Genomic DNA, 13,085 nt, shown 5'->3' on the forward strand with positions numbered 1-13,085 from the left:
GGCAGCTCCCACTCTCGCCATGTGGCCTTCTCAAGGCTCACGTCCTCACGGCCAGCAGGAGAATCTCTACCCCAGTCTGCTGAGATGCCATCTTATACGACATTATGGAAAAGCCACAGCATACTCTGTTGGCCTCCCCACCCAATACAAGGGTTGTCCTAGAGCCTAGCATACCCTCTAAGATGCTACTGTCTCATCCTACAACACATACATCTATCCCCATCCCTGAGTTTCCTGAATGCTACTTTTTACCACTTGAAATATCAAATATTTTATGTATTTTTCTTCCGCATCTCTGCTCCATCTCAAGGAAACAGAAGCCTCTCAAGGGCAGAACTCACTGTCTGATTTGTTTCCTACTATATCCCCAGCTGTAGAAGAGGCTCAAATACATATTTATGGAATGAATAAATGGTTTCCTCTGTAGCTTTGCTTTAAAACCGTCAGCATGTCCACATCTCCGGTTCCGCCGCTACCCTGCAAATTACCATGTCCTCTTCGTACTGTGGTTGCATCGCGACTTTTAGTCGCAGAAGATGAAGCTAAATGCTCTCCTTCTCAGAGGTACAAAGCTCTGAAGTTTGAGTTTATTTATAGTTCTATCAGCCAACGATGTGGCGAGAACTCCACGGTGAATAGCTGCGAAAGCAGCAGCATTTTTTTGCTTATGTGAAAACAGATATGTTCCCTGTCTGGTTCCCAGGCTCAGAGATGACTTTTATGTCTATTTGTTTGTATCTTAAAAATTCTTCAGCCGAAAAATGAATGGAAGGGATAGGAAGGAAAACCCAAACTCCCTTTGAATACTGACCCTGAGAAAACCAGGAGTATGTGATTTAAACAAGGAGAGAAGTGTGGTATTCCAAAACAATAAACAGCTTATCACTATGGTAGTAAATTACCCATCTCATTTAAAGGAGTGTTGCATTTTTTTTTTTTTTTTTTTTTGCAAGGGATAGGGCAACAAGCAAACCCAAATGCTATCAGTGTGAAATACAACTCCATGTCAGTTACACATCGGGTACTGGGCACCCATATAACCCCAGGTGTTTCTGGTTAGCAAAGTTGTTTGGACATGAAGAAAAACGGATAGGCACTTAAAGCAATACTCATCAGCCCAACTGCATCAGCAAGTTAATAACAAATGGATCATTCACCTGACATGCAGCCTGAAAAACACCTATCCATGGTCTCTATTAAAATTAACCAAGTTCTACCCAGTTGATCAGAGATCGTACAAAGCAGTTTGATTCTCTTTTATCTTGTTTAAGCTCCCCCCACTCTCATGTATTTTACTAGCAGCATTTCTATTAATGTAAGTCAAGGAACATAATAAATTTCTAGATCTCCTTGCCACTTATAAACATTCGCTTCTGAATTCCTAGCTGGTTGCTGCTTCTGGCTTCTCCCTCTAACCATAATACAGTTTCCAGGTTCATCGGCCAAACACAGTGACTCTGGCAAGTCATTCCTCTCTGGTCATGAACTGAGGGCGGCTCCCTATGGTCTAGCTTGTCAAGTTCATAGCCTTCCCTGTGGCCTCCCTTGTTAAGTTCTTCTCCTGGATTAAGCCCTTACTTAACCTGGGTCAGTTTGGTTTCCATGTTAATTGTAAGACTCTGCACACTTGACTCCAGTCCTCATAGGGCCCCCACTGGCCCTGGAGTGATTGGCTGAAAGAATACAGATCAATGATGAAAACCACAAACAGTAAACCGTAAACCTTACTGACTATAAAGACCTCTCTTAATATGAAGACAGACGACTGCTCTTTCCTACAGAACTATAGTAGGATTGAGAAAGAGAAAGCCTATAGGCTGAAGCCTATAGTCTTCAGCTTCTCAAAGTAAAAGTGTGGAGGTACACTTGGCATTTCCCAAGTATCTTAACTGAACTTTCTGGGGAGGGAGAATTCTAACACAGCCCCCAGGAATTCCCAACCCCGTACACATCCTACATAATCCCAGGATGGTCAATATAATGGATTTTACTCCTGCACTCAGGGATGTTATATGGTGCCTTAACCTTAGGATAGGGAAATTATCTGGATGGGCCTCACCTGATCTCATGAATTCTTTAAAAGCAGAGAGTTTTCTCTGGCTGGGCACAGAAGAGAAACTAAAGAGATGGGAAGTGACGAAGATCTGATGAGAGGTTCTGCTGGACCTGGGCAAGGAAATGCCAGAGGCTTCTAGAAACGTCTAGAACTAATGGCAGCCCTCGGTTGAGGGCCAGGACATGGGGATCTCAATCCTGCCAAAAAACTGAATGAACTTAGAAACTGATTTTTCCCCCAAATCTCAACCAAGAACACAGTCCAGCCAATACCCTGAGTGTGAGATTGTGAATGGAGAATCCGGGTGAGCCATGACTTGTGAGCCATGACTTGTGAACTAAGAAATGGCTGCTTGTGGAAATTTGCTACACAGCAACAGAAAACTAATATGCTTTCTTTTAAGCCAGACTCTGTTGACATAAAAATAACATTATCCTAAAAGTACCTCCTCCCAATAACGCTCAGGATTATCAACCGTCCTCATAGGCATGAATGTGTAACCAACAAGTGAAAGAAAAAAGAAAAGTAGAAGCAGCACTGAAGGAAATCTCCACACATCCTATAAAACCATGAAATCTGAGGACAAGCAGGACATACATATTTTTTTAAAAGATTTTATTTACTTATTTGAGAGAGAGAGAAGCAGGCTTTCCTCTGAGCAGGGAGCCTGACGTGGGGCTTGACCCCAGGACTCTGGGATCTTGACCTGAGCCAAAGACAGATGCCTAACAGACTGAGCTACCCAGGTGCCCCAGGACATACACATCTTTAATGACAGTGACTTTTTTTTTTTTTTTAAGACAGTGACTATTCTAAAGATCATCACATATAAGCAATACTTCTCAGAAATGTTAAAATATGAATCAGCCCTTCTGCAATAGTTTACTAATGTTAACATCAGCAAGAGCAACATCAACATTACAACTTATTTAGGTTTGTATGATATATATTAGGAAAAGTGTTCATCTTTTATTCATCAAAATAATAACTGATTATCTACTATATCCTTTGTAAGTGCTTATTGACTAATTCCAGGGAATGCTAAGATACACATGCCATCCACATATTATAAGAAAAAGTAAATATCAGAGGATGTTTGCCCGTTGCTTAAGAGTAGATATTTATTGTTAAAATATAAATATTCAGCATTTCACTTTGCTTTTATAAGCAATCCTGCTGTTATTTCAATTTATAGACATTTGCTCCATTTCTATTTCATGCTAGGCTCTCTGCTAGGCACTACTGATAAACAAGGCAGCCCCTGCTTTTCAGTAACCCTCAGACTATTAGAAGAGAGCAAAACAAGTCTATTAGAATTAAAACAAAGGCACCTGGTGGCTCTGTTGGTTTAGTATCTGGCTCTTGATTTCAGCTCAGGTCATAATCTCAGGATTGTGAGATCAAGCCCCGCCTGGAGCTCCTCACTGCAGGGGGCCACCTGCTTCAGATTCTCTCTCCCTCTCCCTCTGCTACTGTGCACACTCTCTTCAAAAGAAAAAAAAAAGGAAAAAAAGAAGAATTAAAACAATTTCAATCAATACAGTGTTATTACTGGTATGTGTGATGTATAAGATAGAGTACACTCTGAGACTCACATAATGTTTGGTGTGATGGTGGTGAGTGATCAATTAAGAAAGTGTATACTTAATTTGTTTGTTTATTCATTTGTGTTTTTTAGGTTCCACAAATGAATGAAATCATATGGTATTTGTCTTTCTTTCACCTATTTCACTTAGCATAATATTCTCTAGGCCCAGCCAGGTTGGCAGGAATGGGAAGACCTCATTCTTTTTGATGGCTGAGGAATATGCCTGTGTGTGCGCGCGTGTGTCACTTCTATATCCTTTCATTTACAGATGGCTACTTAGGCTGCTACCGTATCTAGGCTATGGTAAATCATGCTACAACCAACATAGGGGTGCAAATATCTTTTTGAACTAGTGTTTTTATTTTCTTCGGTAAATACTCAGTTGTTGAATTCCTGAATTACTGGATCATATGTGTATTTATTTTTAAAATTTTGAGGAACCTCCATACTATTTTCTGGATGGGCGAAATGGGTGATGGGAGTGGGAGCTGCAGGCTTCCAGTTGTGGAATGAATAAAGTCATGGGGATACAGGCACAGCATAGGCAATATAATCATTGGTACTGGAATAGCGCTGTATGGTGACAGATGGTAGCTACACTGGTGGTGATGAGTACAGCACAATGTGTAGAGCTGTTGAATCACTATGCTGTACACAGTAAACTAAAGTAACATTGTGTCAACTACAGTTTTTATTTCTTAACAAAAAGAAATAAGATGGAATGAAACTAAAGAAAAAATGTTAGAGTAAAATAAAATCAGAATTTTGGGAAAAAAAAGTATATATTTCCATCTATCCATCCATCCATCCATCCATCCAAGACTGTGAAGAGTTATACAGAAACATCTAACCTAATTAATGGCAGTTCTGACATTTGTTCTATGCTTAAGAATTGTGACCAACTACATTTTTTTTTAGTTAAAGAAAACTAGCTTTTCATGAAATACTTGTATCCACTGTCATCTGCTTACATATGAAAGGTAACAGTTCGCAATCTGTCACAATCAAGTTTGCACATGTCTAAAACAATAGCCTGAGTACCACAAAATGGTGCCCATCCATGGGAAGGGCGCATCAATTAGTTCACTAACTTCTAAAATTCTCCAAATAAAAAAGTTATATTAAAACCAAGCTGACTTCCCAGAAACAGAGTAGACTATATGAGAGTTTGGGACTTAAACACACGAAACCTTTCATTCTTGACCCAGCAATGTAAAAATGACAATAACCAGGAAATTGGAGAGACAGAGTGGTTATAATAGAAAATACTGAACATTACAGTTTAAGAACACACACACACACACACACTAAATATCTATCATACCAGTTTTGTTGAGAGGAAATAAAAATCTTCATCCCTATTATAAAGATTCTTCTTACATGAGAAATTACCCCCAGAATAATGCTTGTCTAATTTGGCATTTATTTTTAAAAGAATGAGCTATGACTCTTCACATAAGCTGTTTTCAAGTTCCACCACTAAAAATTATTCCTAAAATAAATGTCTAAAACTCAGTTGTCAGATGTTTCACATCTGCTGTACGCACTAGACAGAGTCAAGGATGCAAAACATAGTGTTTGGAAACAATAGGCACATAATGAATGCACAACTGAAGGAAATGAAGCAAACAATACCTAACCCAAGGCTTCAGTTTATGTATCAGCTGTAGAGATGCAGCTAATCCACATACAGAAAATTTGAAACTGATAATATAAAACAGTAACATACCACCACCAAGAACCGTACACTTAGATATTAAGGTGGTAAATTTTATGTTGTTTTTTTTTTAGCCCACAGTTAAAAATAAAACAACAACAACAACAACAACAAAAAAAAAAAAAAACCCACCAATAATTCAAAACTAACTGTGAGATCATAAAACAATAAGGGCTATAAATTCAAGTAAGAGTTTTGTCTTTGAAGAAGGCACGGGATGCCCCTTTGGTTTTGCTGACTACAGCCTGTATTACCATTATTTAGCTAGGCGAAGAAAGGGAGCAGGGACTCTACCCCAGGGTGAGAGTGAGGAAATGAGCAGCGTTTGCACAAAGCATTCAAGATCTCCCATAGATCAACAGAGCTGAGAAGGATTCCAAGTTGGAGAACAGAAATGGCTAAAAAGGTAAATCAGAGCTTGCCTATGGCAAAAGGTAGCCACCCACCTACCTTATTTGTACCTTTTACCCCCACAGTCTAAGGCAGTTAGCAAAAGGTTTTTAAGAATGAAGGTGACACGAAGACTATTTTATCAAGATGCCCCTACAGGCAACACACAAAGTAAACCAGAAAGGGAATGCCCGAGGGACAGAGCAACCAACTGGAGATAGCTTCAGCAATGTTAGATGGTGAAAGAAGACGGGCGCTTGACTTGGAACTCAGGAAAGACAAAAATTAAAGAGCAAATATGAAAAGTCCAAGAACCAAAATACTTAATGAGTGACTGCTGAGGAGTCCAGGTGATTCTCCAGTTTTTCCAAAGATGGTTCCTTAGTAACAACCTCAGTGGTACTCTAGCAGAAAAGCTAGGAGAATGGTTTTAGCAGGAAAATCTGGAGATTTGTGAACTAGTACATTTAATTATGGAATAGATTATCGATTAAGTGACTCCAGCAGGTGACATAAAGTTTGAGATAATTGGGGTGCCTGGGTGGCTCAGTTGGTTAAGTGTCTGCCTTTGGCGCCAGTCATGATCCTGGGTTCCTGGGATTGAGCCCCACATTGGCTCCCTGCTCAGCAGGGAGTCTGCTTCTCCCTCTGTGTGTGCGCTCTCATCTCTCTCTCTCTCAAGTAAAAATAAATAAAACCTTAAAAAAAAAAAAAAGGCTGAGATAATCAATGTTTGAATAGTTGGAAGCAGGTGTGGGTGTGATGTTAAGGGTGCAAAACGACCTAATGGCTGAGCCAGAGCCCTGGTGTGAGCACACATTTCAGTCACAAGAAGTGGATGGACAAGAGGGCAGGAAGTGGAGGGGATGAGCGCCTCTGACCTAGCAAGACAAGAGAAAACAGCAGCAAGTCACAAGGTCCTGAGGTCAGGGCAAAAAGGAATGGAAGTGTCCCAGATCTGCAAATCAGGATGGAGAAACTCCAGAACATAACAAAAAAAAGGCAGTGCTGAGGGAAGGCAGAAGGGAAAGGAAGGCCCAGGGTGAGCACAAGCAGGACAGCAGATCACCCAGACATGTTGTGAGGTGCAAGGCAGGGAAGGGAGATGGGTAGATTCCACAGTGGAGATGACGGAGTCAGGGTTCAGCAAGGTGAGAACAATGGTGAGGTCAATGTAACATTCTTTTAAAAGTGAAAAATATTCAGCAGCACCAAAATATTCTCCACCAAACATGCACCAAAGGAATAGTCAATGCTTCTATTTTTATCCTCAAAATATGCCTGGCTTTGTAATAATGGACTATGCTTAAGCACACTAGCATTTCAGAGTGGGTTTAGGGATTATTAAGCAAGTATTTAGAACCAAACACTGAATTTCAGCAGCACATATATACCCCAGGGAGTGTGAATCCATTAAGCTTTTATGCTAATAACTGTTCTGGGGAAGTTGAAAGTTAAAAGAAAGAAGCTAAAGTTTAAATTAAGTTCGACTCTGACATTAACATTTTTTCCCCAAAATTCTCATATTGGTGACCAAGCACACCAACCTCCTACATGAAGACGCTATTTTTAAAAACACTAAAATCTCAATATTCATTACTGGCATGAAATAGCCTCTCAAGTATTACAAGAGAGCAGTCATTTACCAAAACAAGTATAAACTGTACAAAGACAGAATTCCTCTATTACTGTTTGATAGGAAATTACTTCTTCAAAGATTTACAAAGAATCATTGCTTGATTAGCATCAATTTAAAAAGAAGAGAGAAAGAAGGGAAAAGAGAACATGATTAATTCCAGTCTCAGGAGGCCTCTGGTGCCCCTGGTCAGCTGCGGTGCCTCAGTGACTAGAACCAAAGCCCAGGCCCAGTGGCTTCCAGGGACAATGCTGAGGACACGAGAGAAAAAAACAAACATGGCAGCTCCCAGTACACCCCAGATACAGCTACAGTTTAGGAATATACACCCTAGCCCTCAAACCTCACGACAACCATCCTACCAAATGCAGACCATGGATGCCATAGCTCAGGTAACTAATATTTACCTTTTCTCTAGACAGACCAGGACTGCTAAAATAAGGAAGGGAATTACGTTACCATCTGAAATCCTTCAGAAGGCTCACGTCACTGCTTCCAAAAAATGGAAGGCATCTCATTCTTGTACAATCTTTACAGTTCTCAAAGGAAAGAAATCTACTGAGTTTCCCACTTCCACCCAATTAGGTTCACTCCAGGAATACCATTTCCGTATTGTTTGAAAATGCTCTCTACCATCACCCAAATTTTAAATCTTCCAATGAACTTTCTTTGGATTTGAAAGCGTGTGAACATGACGGTTGTTCAACAACACCAGCTCTTGAAATCTGTCACAGATACAAAACAGGCTCCTCAGTTTAAGCCATAAGACCTGTGGAACCTAGGTAAGTAAAGCAAATTCCCTCCAGCATTTGTCAAGCCATCAAGCACCGCATATTCAATTGGACACTGATCACTACAATATCGTGACCCCACAGCCGTCTTTTGGCAGAATGCCACAGTCTAGTGTAAGACAGGAGATGTAGTCGTTTGAATGGCACAACTAGTGGTTGCTTGACTTGACATGTCATGTTTTTACAAAAGTGAGTTAGGGTAGGTGATGCAAGTTGAAGATTAAGACATGCGAATACAAGTTCATCATGTATTCATCTGTGGTAAGAAGCGCACACGAATTTCCTTCTTCAAATCTCTGCTCTAGTGGGTTCCTCAAGTTGAAAGAGCAGGGAAGAAATTATGTAAGTGGTACTGAGACATTCTGATTATCTCGGGTTTGTTAACGTGTGACTACGTGCTCAATGAAGACTCTTGGTATACATGGTATAACAGAGAAAACCCGATCCATGGAAGTACAAGGCTTCGCTATACATATGACAGTTAATGTCTGGGCTCTGACAACCTCTCTGGGCCTCAGTTTCTCTATCTCTGAAGTGGGCACTCTTCAGAATTGCCACAAAGCGTACAAATAATTTTGGAGAATGCAGCAATCCTAGATGAGGAAACAGTTCAATTCACTCATTTGCTGTCTATTAGTAGAGCACCCATTGGGTGTCAGGTACTGCTCTAGGCCCTGGGGATAGAGCAGTCAACAGACGAAACTTCCTGCCCTCATGCAGTTTACCATGCATCTTGACTAGTCAAGACCCTCATGGCTGAGCCACACAGGAGCAAGGGAGAGTGTGATCATGTTTTCAGAGATGGGATACAGCTGTGTAGACCTGATTACCAAAGATGTATCCAGAACTGCTTTGAGTGGCTAGAGAATGCAATTCCAGTGTGCTCTGAACCACACAACATGGTGGACTCAGGGCTATGCCTCCCCATGTAATAAACATGGTCGTTAACTATTCTAATTACACAGATGTACACCACGCTGACTTACTGTCTGATTACAATTAATTCACTCCACTAATTTTCACGAATTTTTTCAAAAGATTTTATTTATTAATGTATTTATTTATTTGTTAGAGAGAAAGAGAGGAAGAGAGAGCGTGCACAAGCAGGCAGAGTGGCAGGCAGAGGCAGAGAGAGAAGCAGGCTCCATGCTGAGCAAGGAGCCTGATGCAGGACTCCATCCCAGGACCCTGGGATCATGATCTGAGCTGAAGGCAGGGGCTTAACCAACTGAGCCGTCCAGGCATCCCCATTTCACTAATTTTTAAAATAACTTTTTAACAGACTATAAAGCTTCAACTTCTAACTAATTCAAGCTGCTTAAAAAGAGAGCTTTATTTTACCCCATTAACTCAGGATTTCCTAAAACTAAACAGTGTAAGTGTTCTATAACCTCTTTACTACTCAACGTCTTTAAGAGATACAGTGGGTTGAGGGCTTTGTTTCAATTCACCCACACAGTATTTTGTCCTTATCTCATGAGGATTTCCAAGTGCTACCTGATTTGAAACAGAAGTGGGGCTTTGTTGAAGGATAGCCGTGAATCTCTACAATCTGATGTGTGAGTGAGTTGTGTTGGCTTGAAGCTAAGTGACAGCTGAAATATTTCAAGCTGGCTTTTATTCTGTGACTCTGTTGGGTGAGGTCTGTAATTTGCAAAATTACTAAGCTGATTAGTTTGTAATTCTAATACCCACAGTCTGGCCAACTCATGTCCATCCAAATGAGAAATTAGTACAGGGACTTATTTTCATTCTTCTGTTGCAATCCTACCAGCCTCTTTATTTACCTGGCAGCTGCTGCTTTCATATGGGCATGCCAGCATATAGAGGTATGCTATGTAAAATAATTGTTTTTTTTCACTTCATTCAAAGGTAGCTTTGATACACGAGGGTGAGCTTATAAAGCATGAACTATTATCACAGGTGCAATATGTTTTTCTATATGTGCATGGATGTTTTCTAAATAAGGCTATCAGTTAGCTTATACAGGGTTGGGGATACAGCGGTACAGGCGGCCGGTGATGCCATGTGAGAGATGTCATGACTATGGTGGTCTGTGTTGAGTGGCACCCTAGGGCCATCCACAATTCATTTGCACAAGTGTATGTGGTGCCTTGAGCACCCAAATGTCTAAGTATGAATCCAGGCCGCTACAGAAACTCATTTCCAAGTAGCACAGTGCTTTACGCAAGCCCCCCAGAATTTATGTAAGTACCAAATGGTTGTCATATTCATTGGTTCAGATACCTCGCAGGAAAGAATTAATTTATACTCACACAATCAAACCACTTACACAGGAATCAGGGGCTGCTATACTAATGTTTCAGAAAGGGACAATCCAGCATGTTGTTTAAGAGAATGGAATTCTAGAATCAGTCTGATTACATTTCCCTACTATTTCTATTACTATTTCACTACTGTTAGCTGTGTAACCCGGGATGAAGTCTTTCACTTCTCTATACCTCAGTGTCTCCATTTATAAAATGGGGATAATAGAACATAACCCAGAGCCCTTACGAGGATTAAATGAGGTAATACATTTGAAGTACTGAGACCAGTGCCAGACCACAGTAAACAGTGTTTAAGTGTTCAAATTTGGAAATCACTGTCACTGGGTAAGAAAACCAAAGCAGGGAGAGATTAGGTAACCTGTCATGGGTTTAAGAATTAGTCAGTGATTTCCTCCAGAATGGAAATTAAAACTCTTGATTCACAGGACAGAGCTTTCATGAGACCAAACTGCTTGACATCCCAACTTTCTGACAAAGGTAAAACCCATGATTTGAAGTCATTCTCACATCTGAAAGCAAACCGCCAGGCACCTGAGTGCTTTGATCACGGACATGAGTCGTCCTCCACAGGCCACCAGGGCTGAGGCACGGGGCCTCCTGAAGCTACGTGCCGCCAGTGCCTGGGCTGACATTTACCAGCCCCTCTCTCCTTGTGGGGAGACACACACCCAGTGGACAAACAACTCCGATTTACACAATCAGCCACCAAGAAGGCTCCCAACCCAGAAGGGAACAATCGTCCAATAGCTCTCATGTCCTGCTCTGGCGAGCTGTCCACTGCTTTCATTCATGGTCTTTAAATATCAGACAATCCCTGAGGCGTTACACTCCTACCCTGGAAAATCATGTCATTCATCTCCGTTGCAAACAGTGTCCGCTCCCGGAGCCCTGAGGGAGAGGGATGTATTCTGAAGATCAAAATGTCGCTCAAAGTCTCAGGGACCGAAAGGAGTCAGGCCCATTTCCACAGTGTCGCGGGGGAAGGGGGGGGCAGCTAGACATCACAGGGAGGCCCGGCATGCTAATGAACAGATGCTTTTTCTCTATTTCAATTCTTCTACAAGGATCCAGGGAGATCTGATAACTGGTTTTGATGCAGATGGCAGCTCTTAGAGAGTGGAAAACAGCGTGACACCCAGGAAACGACTTCCTCAGCCACCTCTTCACCTAGTGGAGTGGAAAGGGCAGTCTCATCCCATAAACTTCAGCACACGGTGTGTGTGTGGGGGGGTGCACGCATTACCCTGGTGACCCAGCTGTCCAGAGCACCTCTTAAACCCTTCCCTACAGGCTACCGTGTTAGCATCACCGAACTAGTTGCCCTCGCTTACGCGAGGAGACGGGGAGAACTCACTGTGATTCTGAACAGCAGAAAATCTAGGTAAACCAGATGGGTGAATGCACTAGAAACAGACATGCTGTGTGAAACAGTCTGCGTTACAAAGCAGCCAAAACCCAAATAGGTCACACCATATCGTCTCTGCAGGACATTGACATCTTACCCACAGTTATCGCTGGTGCTTCTGGCTAGAAAATCAGGAAGAAGCACCCAAACCCTGTTCCTCAACAGCTTAATAAAAATGCAGACGTTCTATTTTTACATCAATTAACATCTGTGATTTTAAAATGTCTTCATCATAAATGCAATTAGTATAATATCCCGGAACAAGTATGAAGCATGGTGTCTAAGAAAAAGGAATAACATGATTTTCAGTCCCGTAACAACACTTTTTCTAATTTACCACCTGATTATCATGGTCAAATCAAAAATTGTATGTCTTGTGAAGCAGAGAAATCAGAATCTACTTCTCTGCATGGTAAACACGAGGAGGTTAAGGCTTGGAGACTTTATCCGGCCTATCTGAGGTCAAGTCCTACTAAAGAACTGAAGCCAGATCCCCGTTTACTCCCTGTATGACAGACTCAGGGACAAGGAAGTATCTTTGATTCTCAGTGCTGCTTCCAGACTCAAGCAAAAGTTAGCCGTCTGCCGACCATCTGGTGATCAGATTACTGCAGGATTACCAAGTCCTGTAGCTAAAATGGAGAACGTGGTGAGACACACGCTAGTTTGGGGAGCATCCTCACTTACCAGATGGTTCACACCAGGAAGTGCTGTTGACCCCAAGTTCTTCCTCCACCAGCCAGAGTACCCCAGAACCTTGAAGCCACATGTCTGTGACAGCTGGTGACCACTATGGTGAGCACACTGCACCACCCAGGGCAACGCCTTCACTTTCCCTATCTGGCAACGACACTGCCCAGCGTGCAGTGCACCTGCTGTGATTTCTTCTGGCTGCGGCTTCCGTAAGTAGGAATGCCCACCAATCCAAACGAGGGAGGGGAGAGACACAGTATCATAAAAGAACGTGTGCTGACGTGGTGACTGAAATATCACCATGAATTAAGTGACAGGGACCATCAAAAATATCCAGTCATGGTGGAATGTTTCCAGTTTTGGTAAAAGGGCAGAATAGGAGAAGAGGCAGAAACGTGACCATGGTTTACATTAGTACGGTCCTATTTCTCGCTGGAGTGAACACTTCCACTTACTGCTTATTCACGTGGTTAAGTTACTGTGATGTACGCTAGCAATTACCATTTCCCATTTCTAGC

At 41.8% G+C, this 13,085-nt stretch overlaps 1 protein-coding gene across 5 annotated transcripts in view; it reads right to left on the reverse strand.

Annotated features, from left to right (window-relative positions):
• FAM110B (family with sequence similarity 110 member B) overlaps positions 1–13,085 on the reverse strand; it is a 191,659-nt gene that overhangs the window by 131,258 nt on the left and 47,316 nt on the right. Inside the window, exon 1 of one of the 5 annotated variants that reach the window (XM_059166404.1) lies at positions 12,562–12,580. The exons of the other annotated variants lie outside the window; for them this stretch is intronic. The gene's annotated coding sequence lies outside the window, so the exon portion shown is untranslated. Of the gene's footprint in view, positions 1–12,561; positions 12,581–13,085 lie in introns of those variants that run through there. 5 annotated transcript variants of the gene reach the window in all.

This window comes from Mustela lutreola, chromosome 3, assembly GCF_030435805.1.
Source record: "Mustela lutreola isolate mMusLut2 chromosome 3, mMusLut2.pri, whole genome shotgun sequence".
NCBI lineage: Eukaryota > Metazoa > Chordata > Mammalia > Carnivora > Mustelidae > Mustela > Mustela lutreola.